Consider the following 19665-nt stretch of genomic DNA (forward strand, 5'->3'; position numbering starts at 1 on the left):
CGTTACAGCAGGAGCTGATCAATGCCGGAATAGAAGTAGTCATCAGTAAGCTGGCTAATTTGTCTATCCAGTCAAATCTATTAGAAGATATACGGATTGGGCAAGGGCATGATGATGCATTAGTAGCACATATGGATGCAATTAGAGAAGGCAAAGCCACAGATTTCTCAATATCAAGTCAAGGGTTATTGACATATAAGGATCAGGTATGCATGCCAAATGATCAAAGGATTAAGATGACGATTCTAGAAGAAGCGCACAGTACCCCATATTCAGTTCATCCAGGGTCGACTAAGATGACTCATGACATTAAGGCAATATATTGGTGGCCAGGAATCAAGAAGGGCATAGCAAAATTTGTGTCTAAATGCTTAGTATGCCAGCTAGTGAAAGCAAAACATCAGCGGCCTGCAGGCTTATTGCAACCACTTAGCATACCATAATGGAAATGGGACGATATAGCTATGGATTTCATGACGGGTTTTCCACGAACAAATAAGCAGCATGATTCGGCTTGGGTAGTAATAGATAGACTAACAAAGTCAGCTCATTTCCTACCTGTTAAGACTTCATACATAGCGAATCAATACGCAGACATCTATGTCCAAGAAATAGTACAGTTGCATGGAATTCCCAAGACAATAGTATCCGATAGAGGATCGGTGTTTACATCGAGATTTTGGGGAAGTTTACAGCAAGCCATGGGTACTAAGTTAAGTCTTAGTACAACTTTTCATCCTCGGACAGACGGTCAGTCCGAGCGCACCATACAGATTTTAAAAGATATGTTACGCGCTTGTGTACTTGTAAGTACTTGCCATTGATAGAATTCTCCTACAACAATAGCTACCAGTCAACGATCGGGATGGCACCTTATGAGTTACTTTATGGAAGAAGGTGTCGATCACCATTACATTGGGATGAGGTAGGAGAAAGGCAGCTTCTTGGTCCCGAAGCTGTTAGAAAAGCTCAGGAAGCAGTGGCGCTGATTAGAAAGTGTATGCTCGCTGCTCAAAGCCGTCAGAAAAGCTATGCAGATGCCAAGCGACGTGATGTGGAATTCAAAGTTGGAGATTAAGTCTTCCTAAGGATATCTCCTATGAAAGGTGTGAAGTGGTTTGGGAAGAAAGGCAAGCTCAGTCCCTGTTTTATAGGTCCTTTTGAGATATTGGACAAAGTGGGAGCAGTTGCATATAGATTAGCCCTACCGCCAGCTCTAGTAGATGGCCACAATGTGTTCCACATTTCAATGTTGCGTAAGTATGTGTCTAATCCATCTCACATCCTCAAGTACGATACGATAGCACTCCAGAAAGACTTAAGTTACGAGGAACGACCGGTTAGCATCCTAGATAGAGGGATGAAGCAGTTACAGTCCAAGAGTATTCTGATAGTCAAAGCCTTATGGAGTAATAGTTCTGAACGGGAGGTAACGTGGGAGTTAGAGGAATACATGTTAGCCCGGTATCCGGAATTGTTTGGTAAGTAAATTTCGAGGACGAAATTCTTTTCAGTAGCAGTAGCAGTAGCAGTAGTAGCAGTGGCAGTAACAGTAGCAGTAGGTTTATTACTGTTGATTTTGGTTCAAACCGGGACTTAGTTGAACACTCGTAGAAACACTTATAGATTTTATAAGTTTAACCTATAGTTTAAGAATATTAATTATAACATAAGGTTTGATTAATATAGCTGATTATAAAGATGATATTTATTATACTATAAGGTTTAGAAAGAACTAATAAGATCATGACACTTGTCATGAGCATGTCTATTGAGAAATTAAGTATTTTTGAGGAATAGTTTTATAAAAGAAATATTTGAAAACCCCAGAATCCGCCAGCAGCTTTAAAATGGTTATATGACTCAGTAAAAGCTGTTTACTCAATTCAAATTAGGCTGAAAAGTGCAATTACATGTATAATATTTCAGCGTATACCGATATATCGCAGCTCTAGGGGCGATATATCGCCACACGGGGGAATATGAAAAACACATAACTTCGCACGAATGCTTCGATGAGCCTCGAGAATACAAGCCTAGGCGATATATCGCCTACCATAGGCAATATATCGACCCTAGGGCAAGTTTTTCAAATGGTTTTGAAACCGAGCTCAACTCAACCCATAACCTCTTGTCCAGCCTCTGAATCTTTTTGACCGAGTCTTAAGCCTTTACTGAACGAATATTCAAATTTTTTCAATTAAATAGTCATTATTTTATTCAAGCTAAAAGAAGATCTTTTCATTCTTGAACTCTATAAATAAGACCTAGTACCCAGCCATTTCTTTCATTCTTCAAGCTGAGTTTAGAGCCTTCAAGCTGCTAGGTTTACTTTAGAGTGTTAAACACTTGGGTTGGGATTATAAGCTTTATCATCTTAAGCTTATTAAACACTTGGGAAGTAAGGTTAATAGTGTGTTTTTCGATATCAAGGATAGTTCGGTTCTAGTGCATTCAAAGGTATTCCTATTCCTAGTTCATTTCTGTATATTTCATTAGTTTCTTATAGTTTTCTCTACTCAAATCCTAACTCATTGTTCTCATTATATTGGTTAGGTATTTAAGTTCTTTGAACTTAAGATTTCTTGTCGGTAAGTTTCCTCTCGGTGGTTTAGTTCATTCCTTTTCATCTCTTTTCGTTTAGAATACTCACATTCTTATTGATGGTTTTTAGGAGTGTTCCAAAATCCCGTCCTTGTTCTCACTACCCGATATTGGTAAGGAAAATAGGATAGTTTTTATATGCTTATGTGTTACGTTTATATGTTGTGGTATGATTATGCCATATGTTATGTTTTTATCTAGGGCTCATAGTTGCTTAGTTAGCAAGCCCTAGTGTTTATCATTTTCATGTTTAGAGTTATGATATACCCTACCTTAGATATTAGACAGGGGACCTAGATGGGTTATCATATACTATCATGTGATCTAACCTACCTCAGATATTAGACAGGGGACGTAGATGGTTTATCACATGTCTTAATGGCCATTAATAGTGTAGTCCTATATGGTATATGTTTTTTTATAGTCATATGTTTATAGTTTATGTTTATGTGTATGTTTTATGCTTTTAGTAGATTTTCCTTACTGGGCATTAGGCTCATTCCTTTATTTTTATATGTGCAGGAAAATAGTTATGGCGACGGAAAGATTCTTGGCAGCTTGGGATTGTGTATTGAGGAAGAATGGATTTGGTGGATTGCGTGAACGATTCGAGGACGACGTTGTTTTCACTCATTTTAATTATGTTTTCTATGTATTTTCCGCACCTGATTTTGTAACAAATTTATTTAAGATTTAAGTTATGTTTTATTTTCAAACAATGGGATCCCATACCATACTCTAAATTTTATGTATTTCAACATTTACTTTATAGTTTTTGATAAAGTCATGAATGTTTCATAGGTATGATTTCTTAAGAATAGTGTCTATGTATAAGCATATTTAATTGTCCAAAGTCTAGAATTAGTTGGGTCATTACAGAATTGTTTCTAGAATTGATAAAGCTCGGGGGTTTGAACCTAGGCGCTCAGGACAATTTCTACTACCTGGTTTTGTAGAAATTAGGGTCTCGGAGGCTAGTTTTCATCTCCTAAGTTTTTAATTGAATTGGAAGTAGATGATTATCCTTTGGCCACTATGACTAGGTTTATCGCCAAGGCTCGGGATTGAGGATCGTGCTTGGGACCATCTCATTTTCGTCGTTCGGAATTCAAGGTAAGAAAACTGCACTCTTTTGTGGCTGTATGGGGACTGAGTTTCCCTATATTTGAATACATATTTTGTATCATTGTGATATGCGATGTGAGCATGAAATAAACGACCTAAGAGAGTTTGGACGGATAATTTGCGCACAGGACGCATCTCAGCCACTGTGAGCCGGGGTCAGCTAGATAAACACTAGATTTGGCTTAAGCAAGCCAGAGTCAGTAGAGTAAACAAAGGGCACGACCTAAGTACGCCAACCCTGAATATTGCATATTGATTGAGATATATTATTGAACGTGTATGCTTACTAATATTAGTTTGATGACTATGATTTGTTGAATATTCGAATTACCGTCTTATGATCGATTGGATGCTACTGTTGCTTTTTATTGGGATTGCTGCCTATAATCTATTGTCAGTAGAATCTGATAAATTATATCTGCTGTCTTTGTTGTCATGATTGATTGGGAGGAATTCAGACAGTGATTTGATAAAGGAGACTACTATGTCGCAGTTGAACTGTGGATACTAATGAGATTATGAACTCGGTTTAGAATTGCAACAAAATGATAGAGTATGTCAATAAGTTTGGTGGATTGGTCGATCTGCTTTGGATTTGGTACAAGCGGATGTAGCCCGAAAATAATGATTTATTTAAGGATTAAACTCTGGAATGGCCCAGAGCATCAAGGTCGCTCCAATGCATGATATTTTCATCGGTGCTCGGAAGTAAGGCAGGGCCATGTTATTAAAGACATAAGAGATGAGGTATGGAGTGCGAATGTTGTAGGGGAAGAAACACAGGTAGTGGTATTCCTATTTGCGGGATTAAGTAGGGGCAGATGCCCAATAACCAGAAAAGAAAGACCTCTGATAGCTCTACTACTCCTGGTTCTGACAGGAAGGGGTATAGTTTACAAGTTGGCCGTCAGGGCAGTGATGAGGCCTAGTGAAGTTATTTAGTGTGCGCCAGAAGTGGGAGACGCCATCTGGGAAGACGCCAGGTAAGGGCAAGTTTTCTACATGGAATAATGAGGCACGTTAGGGTGGATTGCCCGAGATTAGATTAGCGAACACTAGTATGCCTTGTTACATTTAGAGCCTGAGGCTAGTTCCTCGAAGGTGACCGGTTGACTTGATAGTCCTCATTCTTGGTTATATAATGAGCTGATAGAGTTCGGTGTTGCGTGTCTCCCAGGAAAGATTCAGATATGAAATGCAGGCCTCAAGGATGTTATACGGAGGGGCTTGAGATATTAGTGCCTGTTGGGGGAGAGTTAGCAACTTTTTTAAAAAAAAAAAAGAATTGGAATACAAGTAGTAAGAGGGTTCATAGTGAAAGTGATTGAGTTCGTCATATGAGAGCCTTGAGATGAGCCTGAGTGAGAGCTAATTTGTTAGATAAGGGATAACCATGGATTGTAGGGGGTATCACTTGTAGTATATTAGTTGGACTGAATGGAAACTGGGTTGGCCAGTAGGGTTTCAGATGGTCACGCAAGAAGTTGTTGGGTAATCTTCAGGCTTTGGATATGGGCAGACTCAGTATCAGGGACATCATGAAGAATGATATTAGCTTAGCGAAAAGAAATAATGTTTTAGTTGAAGAAGTATTAAACTTAGGGATGGATTAGACGGAGCATCGTATCCTGGGATTCGTTGACATCGTCTATTAAGGATGAAGAGTTTAATTTTCGGGTACAGGACAGGACAATGTTTTCAGGAATTGATCTTTGATCTGGTTATTACCAGCTCGAGATCAAGGAAAGAGACATTTAAGGAATTATTACTTGTACCATGTGGGATGTGATGGATTATCAGTGAAGGTTCTTAACTGACCTATGCTTCAGCAACACAGGTAAGTTCGACAAGCAAAAATTCAGGAACGACATGGAAGGGTCACATCCAGATTGGTTAGGGATGGGTTGGTCTACTCCCAGTTAGAAGTAGAATGTGAACAACTACCACATCAGTGATACTAAGATTAAAGAAGCAGGGTTTCAAATAAGGTTCTACAAAGTTTTAAGCTTCAATTTCTTCAAAGGAATTCAGGGTCACGCTGTAGGAAGTGAAGAGATCAAGTATGAAGGGATTTTAGTCAGAAGCCACAAAGAATTTACCGAAGAGCGCTTGAGGAGTAAGTAGTACTGTGGGACCGGTGGACGCATTATTTACTACTTGATCTATCCTCGAGAACAGCTACACTCGAGGTTAGCATGACATAAGAACCTAAAGTTGGACTGAATGGATGGTTTTATATCTGATTTTTCAAAAGGCACAATAAGGGTTGGCTAGCACCTGTGGTATTAAAATCTATGTGCAATGGATGGATACTGAAGGGCAATGTGAAAGATATCATCTTTGTTTAAGAAATGAAATTGAAAGGACTGTTATTCGTGTCTTACGGTAAATGAAAAACTAAAAACATGAATGTTATATATGGAATATAAGGTGATGGTGATGCTAAATAACTACAGTTAAGATGTAGTGCTGGCACCTACAGAATAGAAGTGAATGCAATAGCGTAAAGGATTCGAGCGTGAGGTCATCAGTAAAGGAATAATTTTGAGGCCAAAACCTAGCAGAAATTGGTGGGGAATTTACATTGGTAATCTTTGATACATAAGGGAAAATTAATATAGAAGTTAACCTCCTAAGTTGGAAAGATTTGTGCCAGTTTGATAGGAAGCCACAGATTATAGTAAAGCGAGATGAGGTAGCAATTAAGATTGTTATAGTATCTGCAGTTGATAGTGGACAGATATATATATCTCTATGGACAATGGAATTCAGAAAGAAGATCTTGTGGAAATGATTCACAACCCTACTATGTTAGTATGAAAGAATTAAGATATGAAGATCAGATGAGTGATCTAATGAAACCTAGTGTTGAGGCGGAGGTCTTGGAGGAATATTGTACTATCTCTTAATGGATATTCCAACCAGGAAGTTTAACATGATGTTGAGATCCAAAATTTGTATATTGGAAGATAAAATGGTATACTGGTGGGTCATAAGAGTTGACCACGTTAGACGACAAGTAAGATGATTGGACATGGAAAGTTGCGACTCAGCAGATTGAGTTAATACACTTCGGCTTGTGTGAACGGGTGACGTAACATGGTATTTGATAGTGTCAGGGACCCTTTATTTTCCAAGTTCTAGAAAGGAAATAGAAAGCAAAGGTAATAAAATTGAAACTTAGAATTATTGATTATCCTTAGATAGAATGGCAATCTAAAGAAGTGACTAAGATTTTAAAGAATTATGCATCCGATGTGCAAGTGTTTGGGACAATAAGATAAGTATGGTCCCTTGATGAAATAGTCACAATGATAAATGCTGAACTACGGCTAGGGTGACACAACATAAGATATGGTAAGACAGAAGCAAGAAGTACTGGTTCTAAGTAAGGAAAATTAAAGGCAGTGAGTATCATAGTTCAGTGTTGGTTCGGGGGAAGCCAATGAAGTTTTTAGAATTATTAGGGCAGAAGTATCTGCCTATCTGAAAGGACATAAGAGTTTGCAAGTTTTAAGTATAGGAACACGAAGTTCCAGGATGGGAGACTTGTATTTCTCCGAACATTGCAGACAAGAAGGAGTATGATATTTTTGGGAAGAAAGACGAGTTTCGACTCCCGATTTAATAAGGGTTCTGAGATCGTACCAAGGATGAGGCTGAGGGCCTACAAGTTAGCCTTATCCTAGTATGGGGGTGGCTTATGAGTATTACTGGTGCCGATGACAAGATAGGAAATGTACAATAATCATCGCAGATAAGTTAAGGAGACCCTGGGGTTTCAGCGGAGTTATTCCGCAAGGAAAAGCCAATTGAATTATAGTAATAAGATAAGATCTTATGGAGTAAGACTGTCACTCTAGTGAGAGTGTTATTGAAGGATAAAAAGGTAAAGGACTGGAATTTGAGTTTACGATCAGATTTATGGGAGTAGTAACCCAAAGTGTTTGAATTAATTTTGAGGACGAAATTATAATAAGGAGGGGATAGTTGTAACGACCCAAAATTGCTAATAAGGCTTAGGGCCTTGATTAGCGTGTTGGGAGGGCATGATTGGTTTATATATGTGTTTAAATGGTTAAATGCATGATTATGTTGAATGCATGATTAATATGACTATATGGATATATTATATGTATGTTTACTAGTATTAGATATGCATGTTGGCCCTTTATAGCTTATAAGGGTATATTTGTAATTTTGGCCCATTGTGGGCATAAATGTGATTACATGTAATAAATTGTTGAGACCACATTACTATGTGTATATATTTGCGATATATGGCTCGAGACAGTCCTAGTGAGCGAATTGGCGAAATAGTCACATCGGGGTTTAGTACCCGGCTCGGGGAGAGCCTGATGGGATTTCAGGGAATTTAGAGAATAATCTGAAAATTATTGGACATTGAATAAATAATTGGTAATTAATTGGATGACCTGATTAGTGGGTAAATATAAGGAACATTTGAGGAATTAGCAGGAACTGGGGAAAATGACCATTTTACCCCTAGGAACAACTTGAGGACTAGTGACCATAGAAGGGCATAAAGGTCATTTGTTTAGAGATTAGAGATATACTCAGGTTTAGAAGTCAGTAGTAGATTTAGGAAATATTACAAACTATCCTCTTTCTCTCCCACGTACTCTCTCTCTTTCTCACTCTCTCACTTGTGTCTTGAACCTAAGGGAAGGAAAAAGGTTGATTAGAGGTTAAAGCTTGAAGAAGTTTAGCTTAGGATTAAGCTGGGTTTGTGCAAGGTCATTGCTGGAGGAACTAAGCTTCAATTGGAGGTAAGAACTCTAGTCTAAATCCCTGAATTCTGATGAGTTTGGGTGGGCATAGGTGTGAATGTGATAGTTGATTTTGAGTGTTAAGGTCAATCTATTTGGGACCTTTAGTGATGAACTCTACTGACTTAGGGTCTGGTTTTACTAGCTGGATTTAGGATTGAGTTTGAGTGCTTGATTGGAGGTTTGATTGAGATTTTGAGGCTTTTGGCTAGGAAGAAGGAGGAGAAAACCCAAAATTGCTGGCCTCGAAGGGGTGCGTCGCAACCCACTAGGCCAAGTCGCAGCCCGCCTCCCCTTTGGCTTGGGAACTTGTTCTCTGACTTGGGGCAAGTCGCGACCCACTAAGACAAGTTGCGACTCGCCTGGGTATTTTAGCCTTAGAATTGTTTCTAGATTTGGTAAGGCTCAGGGGTTCAAACCTAGGCGCTCAAGACAATTTCTACTACCCGGTTTAGTAGAAATTGGGTTCCCGGAGGCTAGCTTTCATCTCCTAAGTTTTTAATTGAATTGGAAGTTGATGATTATCCTTTGGCCACTGTGACTAGGTTTATCGCCAAGGCTCGAGATTGAGGATCGTGCTCAGGACCATCTCATTTTCTCTGTTAGGAATTCAAGGTAAGAAAACTGCACCCTTGTGTGGCTATGTTGGGACTGAGTTTCCCTATATTTGAATACATATGTTGTATGATTGTGATATGTCATGCGAGCATGAAATTAACAGCCTAAGAGAGCCAGAGCTGATAATTTGCGCACAGGACGCGACTCGGCTCAGGGTCAGCTAGATAAACACTGGACTTGGCCTAAGCGAGCCGGAGTCAGTGGAGTAAACAAAGGGCGCAACCTAAGGGCACCGACCCTGAATATTGCATATTGATTAAGATATATTGTTGAACGTGTATGCTTACTGATATTAGTTTGATGACAATGATTTGTTGAATATTTGAATGATCGTCTTATGATTGATTGGATGCTACTGTTTCTTTTTATTGGGATTGTTGCCTATAATCTATTGTCAGTAGAATCTGGTAAATTATATTTGTTGTCTTTGTATTGTTGCTTAGTGTTGCTTGTTGTTTTAAGTTTTCTTGCTGGGCTTTGGCTCATGGGTGCTACATGGTGCAAGTAAGGCGGTTGATGGTTGGACCAGCCATGAGTTGGAGAGATTCAAGGGCGGTGTGTACATATGCGGCCTGCTCGATCACCACAGTCGGGGTAGCTTGGGAGGAACTAGGGTTAAACCTTGTTTTTGCTGCTTAGGACGGCTAAATTGTATTTGTTTGTCTTTCATTAATTTTTTAAACTGATTTCTTGGGATCCCGTGTACGAACTTAATATTTTAATGAAAAATAGCCATTTTGTTGACCAAATCTTGTATTACTTAACCTTGACTTAGTTTTTAATTACACATTTAAAGTTCAAACGACTTGCTTAATAGGCTAAGAACTATTTTAAACACACAGTGTAGCGGTCTTGGTTATCCAGGACGTCACAGAAACCATCTGATCCTGTTCAATCAACTCAGACTAGGAATGTGTACAATGTACTCCAAGGGCAACAACAGGGAGTTTCAAATTTGTTATTGCAAAATGCTCATGATAATGGAATTTTGCAACATTTTCAGTTGGAATGTTATGGGGTTGAATAAAAGGAATAAGTAGATATCGGTCTTGGATATCTGTAGGTTGAATAAGGTTGGTATTGGGGCTCTTCTTGAAACTAAGGTGAAGGGTGAGAAAATAAATGATGTGATGCATTCTTTTTTTACTAGTTGGAGTTTCTACAGGTGCACGTGTTTGGAGGGGTGCATTTTATTAATTTTTTGAAAACTAACTTTGTGGAGATTTCTGTTCTACACGAAAGTTCTCAATTTGTGCACTGTAAGGTTAAAAAATTTGGTAAAAACTAGGAGTTTTGTCTTACTATAGTGTATGGTTCTAATATTCTGGAGGAAAGGAGATCCCTTTGGCAAGACTTAGCTCATTTGAATTTTCCTTTGAAACCTTGGATTATGATGTAAGATTTCAATGCTGTTTTTGATGTCGATGATAGAATTGGAGAGAGGTCTATTTCTTCAGTGGAGATGTAGGATGCTAGGCAGTGGCAAGCTTTAGGCTTGGTTGATGAAATGGAGGTTGTGGGGTCATCTTATACTTGATCTAATAAACAAGATGGTGGTGCTCTTATTTTTTCTAAACTAGATCAGGTGTTTAAGAATGAGGTGGATTTTTTCCCAACAACTGAAGCTCGTGCTCATTGGGACGTGATTTCTGATCATAGCTATATTCTTGTGAAAATTGTGGAAGTGGTAATGACTGGTGAGAAGCCTTTTCGGTTCTGTAACATGTGGACTGATCATAATAAGTTTAGGGAGATTGTTTTATTGAGTTGGATTAGGCCTTTGAAGGGCAGGTATTATATGGAATTATTGGGAAACTAACTAGACTCAAGCATGTGCTTAAGAAGTTCAATTGGAATTCAATGGGAGAAGTTATTCAAAGATATAAGGAGAACAAAGTACATTATCAGCAAGTGCAAGTTAATCTTCACAATAATCCTTTGCAAAAACAGCAGCAAGGTGAGGAGAAAGAAGCTTAGAGGGTGTTCAGTAAACACAAAAAAATTTATGAGAGTTTCCTTCGTCAAAAAAGTAAAATTACTTGGCTTCGTTTTGGTGATGAAAACACCTCATTTTTTCATGTGATCTTGAAAAAAAGGAGAGTGGAAAACCGTATTGCTTCTTATATTGCTAAAGATGGCAGAGTAGGGGATAATTATGAGGAGGTTGTGAATCATTTTGTCTTGCATTTTAAAAGTTTTATGGATAGTTCCAGCTCTTCCTCTGTTCGAATAGATAAAAATTGTATTGGTTTTGGTTCGGTTCTGAAGCTTAGAGATCATCTGGAGCTGATTAGGCCTTTCACTCTTAAAGATGTTAAAACAACTATGTTTAGTATTCATTCGATCAAGAGCTCGGGTGCTGATGGTTATGGAGTTGGTTTCTTTAAAGCTATGTGGAAGGACATTGGTATGGAGATAGCTACGGCTATGTTGGATTTCTTTGAGACGGGTATTATTCCTTCGTCGCTAAATAATATTATTATCTCTTTAATTCCTAAAGTGGAGAACCTAGCTGTAACGATCCAAAATTGCTAATAAGGCTTAAGGGCCTTGATTAGTGTGTCAGGAGAGCATAATTGGTATTTATGTGAATTAATGATAAAATGCATGATTAGGTGGCATGCCTGATTTTATGATTATGTGAAAATGATTATATGCATGTTTATGAGTATTAAATATGCATATGGGCCCTATGTAGCTTTTAAGGGCATATTTGTAATTTTGGCCCGTCAAGGGCATAAATGTAATTATGTGTGATAAATTGTTGAGACCACATTATTATGTGGATATATTTGCAGCATATGGCTCGAGACGGTCTTGGTGAGCGGATGGGTGAAATAGTCACGGCGGGGATTTATACCTATCTCAAGGGAACCTGGGGGTATTTTGGGGAATTTAGGAAATACATTGGACATTATTAGACATTGGGTAAATAATTGGTGATTAATTGGATGGTGGGATTTAAGTGGTAAATATTAGGAATACTTGAAGAATTAGTGGGAATTGGGAACAAATGACTACTATACCCCTAGATTAAGTTAAAGGTTAGTTTTATTTTGGGAGGTAAAATGGATCTTTCCTAAACTAAGGATATACTCAGTTATTTTAGAGCTATGACAGAAAGTGGTGGAAATTGGAAGAAGGAAATATAATACTCCCTCAGATCACTTCTTCCTCACTCTCACGTATTACTCTCTTTCTCTCTTGATGACTGAAACTTTTGGGGTTGTTGAAGGAAGTTTAAGGCTTGAGAGCTAAGGGTGAAGGAAGGGCTGAAGCTTGGGCTTGGAATTAGAGTCTTAGAAGGAAATCTAGAAGGGTTTCAAGCTGGGATTAGGGCTGGAAAACAGAGGACAATTCTAGGGATTAATCTAAATTGGAGCAAGGATTTAGCTGGGGAGTAGGGCTACAATTTGAGGTAAGAACCTTGGTGTTTAATTTTTGTGTTTTATTGATTTGGTTTGGGTTGAATCCTATGTTCTTTAACAGAATTAGTCCAGGCTTTTGGAGTGTTTGATTCTGGTGGAATTGAGACAGTGACGTTGTTATTATAGCTAAGGTTTTGATGTTTAATAAATGTGTAATTTAGTCTTGTAATTATGGATGGTTTAGTGTTAATTTTGGGGGAAAAGATAGGAAAAATTCTGGGCTTAAGTGGGTGTTCTTGGCTGGGAAGAAGGAGGAGGAAAAACCCAGAATTTTCTGGGTTGAAGGGGGCGCGTCACGGCGCATATGGCCCTTCTGGCCTGAGGTGCTCTCTGACTTAGGGGCGCGTTGCGACTTGCCTAGCCAAGTCACGACCCGCCTCCCCTTTGGCTTGGGAGCTTGCTCTCTGACTTGGGGCAAGTCGCGAATTGCTGAGCCAAGTCGCGACCTGCCTGGGTAGTTTGGTCTTTAAAGTAATTCAAGTGTTGTTAGGACTCGGGGGTTCGAACCTAGGGACTCGGGACAATTTCTATTTCCCCGGTTCGGTAGAAATTGAGATCCCAGAGGCTAGTTTTTGTTCCCTAGGTATTTTATTTCTGATTGGAAGTTGATGGATATCAATGGCCCTTGTGACTAGGTTTATCGCCAAGGCTCGAGGCTAAGGACCATGCTCAGAACCAGCTCACCTTCTCCGTTCGGAATAAAAGGTAAGAAAATTGCACCCGATTAATGTTGTATGATGGTATTATGCCATGTGAACATGAGATAAACAGCCTAAGAGTGCCAGAATTAATATTTGCGCACAGGACGCGACTCGACCACTGGTAGCTGAGGTTAATTATATAATCACTGAGCTCGGCCTAAGTGAGACGGTGTTTGTGGGATAAACAGAGGGTGCGGCCTAAGGACGTCGACCCAGGATATTGTATGATATGTTTACTGTTGTTAATTTGATGATTATGGCATGTTGAAGACCTGGTTAAAAGATTGTTGATTTGTCAATTATTATCGTTGGTTATGTGAATGATGTGGCTGCTAAATATTTGGTTATGCTTTGTGAATTATTTTGTTATCGATATTGATTGTGCTATGATGCATAGTTTTATTGCTGAGCCTCGGCTCACGAGTGTTACGTGGTGTAGGTAAAGGCAAGGGTATGATGAATCAACCATGGGTTGGAGAGCTCTGGGTGCGAGGTGTACATTGTCAGCTTCTCGACCACCACGGTCGAGGGATTGTGCTGGGACGGAAACCTAAAATGTATATTTTGCCATTAGAGTTGCTTTGTTTATTTATAACACTTGGAAATTTTGTAAATATGTCTTCTAAACCATGTTTTGGGATCCCATGTACTAAACATTTATTTTAATGAAAATTATCTGTTTATGACCAAAATCTTTTAAACCTAACCTGTTTATTTCTTTAGGTTCACATTTTTGTTTAAATGACTTCGTTAGCAAGTCTTGCGATATTTTAAACACACAATGTAACAGTCTAGGTTATCCAGGGCGTTACAACTTGGTATCAGAGCGGTCTAGGTTTAAGGGTTCCTAAAGACTGGCTGGACATGTACACTCGCCGCTAAAGGCAAGCTCTACTCAGGGTTTCGTAATTGAATACATGAGATTATATGCTTAAATGCTTGAATGGAAATATGAATGTATTAAGTTGTCTGATTAACAGGGAGCATGAGATACTGATAGGGCCTAGCCCTTGACTGTTGTGTGATGAAATTGAGGCGTGTTGATTGGCATTGCTATTGCATGTGGATGAATATTTGGATAACTGTTTGTATACTGATTGTATGTGGTGAATTGTTTAAATTGAACTTATATGTTATACCTGTTTATTGGTATATGGAAAGCATGGTAAGTGTGAATGTACCTAGTAGCAATAAAATTTGATAACTAAATGCATAGTATTGTATATTGGTGTTTATCATGCTTTATGTGTGCATGATTTTTGTGGTTGTTTTGACCTGGTCGTGGGAAGGTTCTGGATATGAACATCAGGGCTGAGGGGTTTAATCAGTGATGGCGGATGAATTCAGATTGTTTGCTTTCAGAATGGTTAAGTGGACCTGGTATTGTTATAGTAGGGGTTGCAGATGATAGTTAGGGTTGGAATCCTCCATCTGCCCCTGAAGGTCGCAGTAGACGTTTGCTAGTATGTGAGTAAGTTGTGAGGTTTGATAGAGGAGACTAGATGGGTGAACAACGGACTTTTCTGGGGAAATAGCTGCTTTGTATATCTTGACAGTGGGGCTACCAGTGTTGGTTTAATTTGAAGATATAGAAAGATAAGAGTACTATATGGAAGACTTAGAAGGCATTATCCTCTGGTTTCGAGGAAGGTTTGAATTTGCCTAAGAATCGATCAGCGGATGGTAGGTCATGACAGAGTGGTTGCGCTAAGTAGTTGTGGCAGAAGGATGCCCGAAAGTGGTACTCAGACCCAAACGGTTGTCATAACGGGTTGAGAGGAATTCAGGCAATGATTTAATAAAGATGTTATAAAGACGTAGTCTGAGTTGCAAAGACTAATAAGTTTATGAGCTTGGTTTAGAATGGTAAGGCAACGACAATGTATGTCAATAAGTTTTGTGGGTTGGTCAATCCGTTTTGGAAGTTGATACAAGTGGATGTAGTCAGAAAGGATGTCTCATTTAACGGCTAAACTCGGGAATGGCCCAGAGCATCAGGGCTGCACCAGTGTCTGAGACTTTCATTTTTGCTTGGCAGCAGGGAGGGCCATGTTATTTAAGATGTAAGGAATGAGATATGGAGCATTTTCATAGGGCAAGTAATGCAGATGACGGTACTCCCATTTGTGGGAGTTAGTAAGGGCAGATGCTCGGTAATCGGAACAAAAGGACCCCTGACAGTTTTATGGCTCCTGGTTTTGATAGGAAGGGGTTTAGTTTACAAGATAGCCATCAAGACAATAATGAGACCTAGTGAAGTTATTTGGTATTCATCAGAAGCAAGAGACGCCAACTGGGAGGACACCAGGTGAGGGCACATTTATCTACATGGATTGGTTTCGTACGTTAGGGCGGATGGCCAAGATTAGAGAATGGAAGGCTGGAATGCCTTGTTACATTCAAAAGTCGGGGCTAGTTCCTCGGAGGTGACCAGTTGACGTGATAGTTCTCGTTCTTGGTTATATGACAAGTTGAAAAGAGTTTGATGTTGCATATCCCCAGGAGAGATTCAGATATAAAGTTTATGTCCCAGGGCTATTATACGAGGGGTTTGAGATATTAGTGTTTGTTGGGGATGAATTAGAAACTTCTGAAAGAAGAATTGGAATACAAGTAATAAAGGGGTTCGTAGTGAAAGTGATTGAGTTTGTTATGTAAGAGCCTTGACATGAGCCTGAGCGGGAGTTGATTTGTTAGATAAGGGACAACCCTAGATTGTAGGGGATATCACTTGAAGTATTTTAATTGGACTAAAGGGAAAGTGAGCTGGTCAGTAGGGATTCAGATGGGTATGCAAGGAGTGGATGGGTACGCTTCAGGACTAGGCTATGGATAGATTCAGTATCAAGGACATTGTGAAAAATGATACTGTTTTGGCAAAAAGAATTACTAGTTCAGTTGAAGAAGTTTTTGACTTAGGAATGGATTAGACGGAGCATCGTATCATGGGAATTGTTGACATTTCCAATTAAGGATGAAGAGTTTAAATGCCCGATTACAAGACAGGACAATATCTTCAGGAATTGATCTTCGATCTGGTTATTACCAGCTGAGGATCAAGGAAAGAGGCATTTCAGGAATCAATACTTGTACCAAGTGGGGTGTGATGGATTATCAGTAAAGATTCTTAACTGACTTAAGCTTCAACAACATAGGTAAGTTCAACAAGCAGAGAGTACAGGTTCAATATGGATGAGGCACATTCAGGTTTGTTAGGGATACGTTGATCTACTTCCCAGCTAGAAGTAGAATGCAGACGACTACTACACTGATGATACTAAGACTAAAGCAGCAAGATCACGGGTAAGGTTCCATAAGGTATCAACTTTGTTTCTTCAAGGGTATTTAAGGTCACGCTGCAGGAGGAGAAGGGATTAAGTATGAAGAAGTTCAAGCAGAAGCCACAAAGAAGTTACTGAAGAACACCTGAGGGATAAGATGTACATTGAGACTGGTGGACATGTCATCTGCTACATAAGTATTTTCGAAGGAAGCTACACCAGAGATTAGAATGACAGAAAAACTTAAAGTTAAACTAAATGGACAATTTTGTACCAGATTTTTGGGACACCGAATGAGGATTGGTTTGCACTCTATGATATAGGAATCTGCATGTAATGGATGGATACGGAGGGGTAACATGAAGGACCTTAGTTTTGTTAAGACATGAAACTGTAAGTAGTGCATCAAAGGCTGAGACGCACCCATTTATAGACTGAAGGGATGATGATTTGTGCCTCGCGAGAGGAGAAAGAATGGGAACATGGTCGGTATACATGGAACATTAAGTTAACGGTGAATGCATAACGTAAGGGGTTTGAGCGCTAGGTCATTTGTATGAAAGATAATCCTGAGACCAAGATTCAGTGAGACTTAATGGGTGATTCATGTTAGAAACCCTTGACTGTACAAGGAGGAAAATTTAATTTGGAAGCTGACCCCTTACTTGGGAAGGTCTGTGCCGATTGGATAGGACACCACGAATTATAGTTAGATCAGACAGGGTAACGATTGAGATTAGGATAGTACCTATGATTGGTTATGGACAGATACACATATCTCTTTGGACAATGGAATCCAGAGTGAGGATCTTGTGGAAATGGTGAAGAACCCTACCAATATAATATGAGTTAAGATATGAAGATCGGATGAGTGATCCGATGGAATTTGGTGTGGAGATGAAAGTTCTAAATGAACATCGTACTACCTCCTAAGGCATATGGTAACCAAGAAGTTTAAATGGATGATAAGATCTAATATTCAGATATTGAAAGGTAAAATGGTATAGTGGTGGATCATCGGGGTGGACCACATTAGACTACAAGTGAGATGATTGGACATGGAAGGTTGCAACTCAACATATTGAGTTAGCACATTTTGGTTTGTGTTAATGGGTGATGTGGCATGATAATTGATAGTGCTAGGTTGAGACCCTTTAATTTTCCAAGTTCTAGAAAGAAATTAGAGAAAGAAGGGAATAAGATTAAAACCTAGAATTGGTGGTTGTCTACAGATAGAATGGCAATCTGAAGAATTAATGGTTGTTCTAAATAATTATGCATTGAACGTGCAAGTTTTTGGAATACTAAGGAAAGTATAGTCCCTTAATGAAATGGTCACAGTGATGGATGCTGGATTACAGCTAAGGTGACACGGCATAAGATATGGTGAGATAGAAAGCAAGAGGTACTAGTTTTAAGTAAAGAAACTAAAGGCAGTGGGTACTATGGTTCAGTATTGGCTCGGGGGGAAAACCAATGAAGTTGTTGGAATTCTTAAGGCAGAAGTATCTGCCTATTTGAAAGGACATAAGAGTTCACAAGTTGTAAACTTTGGAATACGAAGTTCCAGGATGAGAGATTTGTATTTCTCCAAGTATTGCAGACAAGAAAGAGTATGATATTTTGTAGAAGAAAGGGGAGTTTCGGCTCTCGATTTAATAAGAGTTATGGGATCGTACCAAGGTTTAGGCCAAGGGCTTACAAGCTAACCTTACCCTAGTATGGGTGATGGCTTATGAGTAATACTAGCATCAATGACAAGATGAAAAAATGACCGCTGATGAGATAAGTAGACCTTGGGGTTTCAACTAAGTTGTTGTGCAAGGAAGGGTTAATAAAATTATACTCATAAGATAAGACCTTATGGAGCAAGATTTGTCACTCTAGCAAGAGTGTTATTGAAAGATAAAAGGTAAAGAGTTGGGCTCTAGAACTATGGTCAGAAGTATGGGATTTATCACCTGATGTGTTCGAATAAATTTCGAGGACGAAATTGTTATGAGGGGATAGTTGTAACGACCCAAAATTGCTAATAAGGCTTAAGGGCCTTGATTAGTGTGTCGGGAGGGCATAATTGGTATTTATGTGAATTAATGATAAAATGCATGATTAGGTGGCATGCCTGATTTTATGATTATGTGAAAATGATTAAATGCATGTTTATGAGTATTAAATATGCATGTGGGCCCTGTGTAGCTTTTACGGGCTTATTTGTCATTTTGGCCCGTTGAGGGCATAAATGTAATTATGTGTGATAAATTCTTGAGACCACATTATTATGGGGATATATTTGTAGCATATGGCTCGAGACGGTTCTGGCGAGCGAATGGGTGAAATAGTCACGGCGAGGATTTATACCTAACTCGGGGGAACTTGGGGGAATTTTTGGGAATTTTGGAAATATATTGGAGATTATTAGACATTGGGTAAATAATTGGTGATTAATTGGATGATGGGATTTTAAGTGGTAAATATTAGGAATACTTGAAGAATTAGTGGGAATTGGGAGCAAATGACTACTATACACTTAGATTAAGTTAAAGGTTAGTTTTATTTTGGGAGGGTAAAATGGTTCTTTCCTAAAGTAAGGATACACTCAGTTATTTTAAAGCTATGACAGCAAGTGGTGGAAATTGGTAGAAGGAAATAGAATACTCCCTCGGATCACTTCTTCCTCACTCTCACGTATTACTCTCTCTCTCTCTCTCTCTCTTGATGGCTGAAACTTTTGGGGCTGTTGAAGGAAGTTTAAGGCTTGAGAGCTAAGGGTGAAGGAAGGGCTGAAGCTTAGGCTTGGAATTGGAGTCTTAGAAGGAAATCTAGAGGGGTTTCAAGCTGGGAATTAGGGCTGGAAAACAGAGGACAATTCTAGGGATTAATCTAAATTGGAGCAAGGATTTAGCTGGGGAGTAGGGCTACAATTTGAGGTAAGAACCATTGTGTTTAATTTTTGTGTTTTATTGATTTGGTTTGGGTTGAATCCTATGTTCTTTAGCATAATTAGTCTAGGCTTTTGGAGTGTTTGATTCTGGTGGAATTGAGACAGTGATGTTGTTATTATAGCTAAGGTTTTGATGATTAATAAATGTGTAATTTAGTCTTGTAATTACGGATGGTT

Source organism: Humulus lupulus, chromosome 6 (assembly GCF_963169125.1).
Source record: "Humulus lupulus chromosome 6, drHumLupu1.1, whole genome shotgun sequence".
NCBI classification, from domain to species: domain Eukaryota; kingdom Viridiplantae; phylum Streptophyta; class Magnoliopsida; order Rosales; family Cannabaceae; genus Humulus; species Humulus lupulus.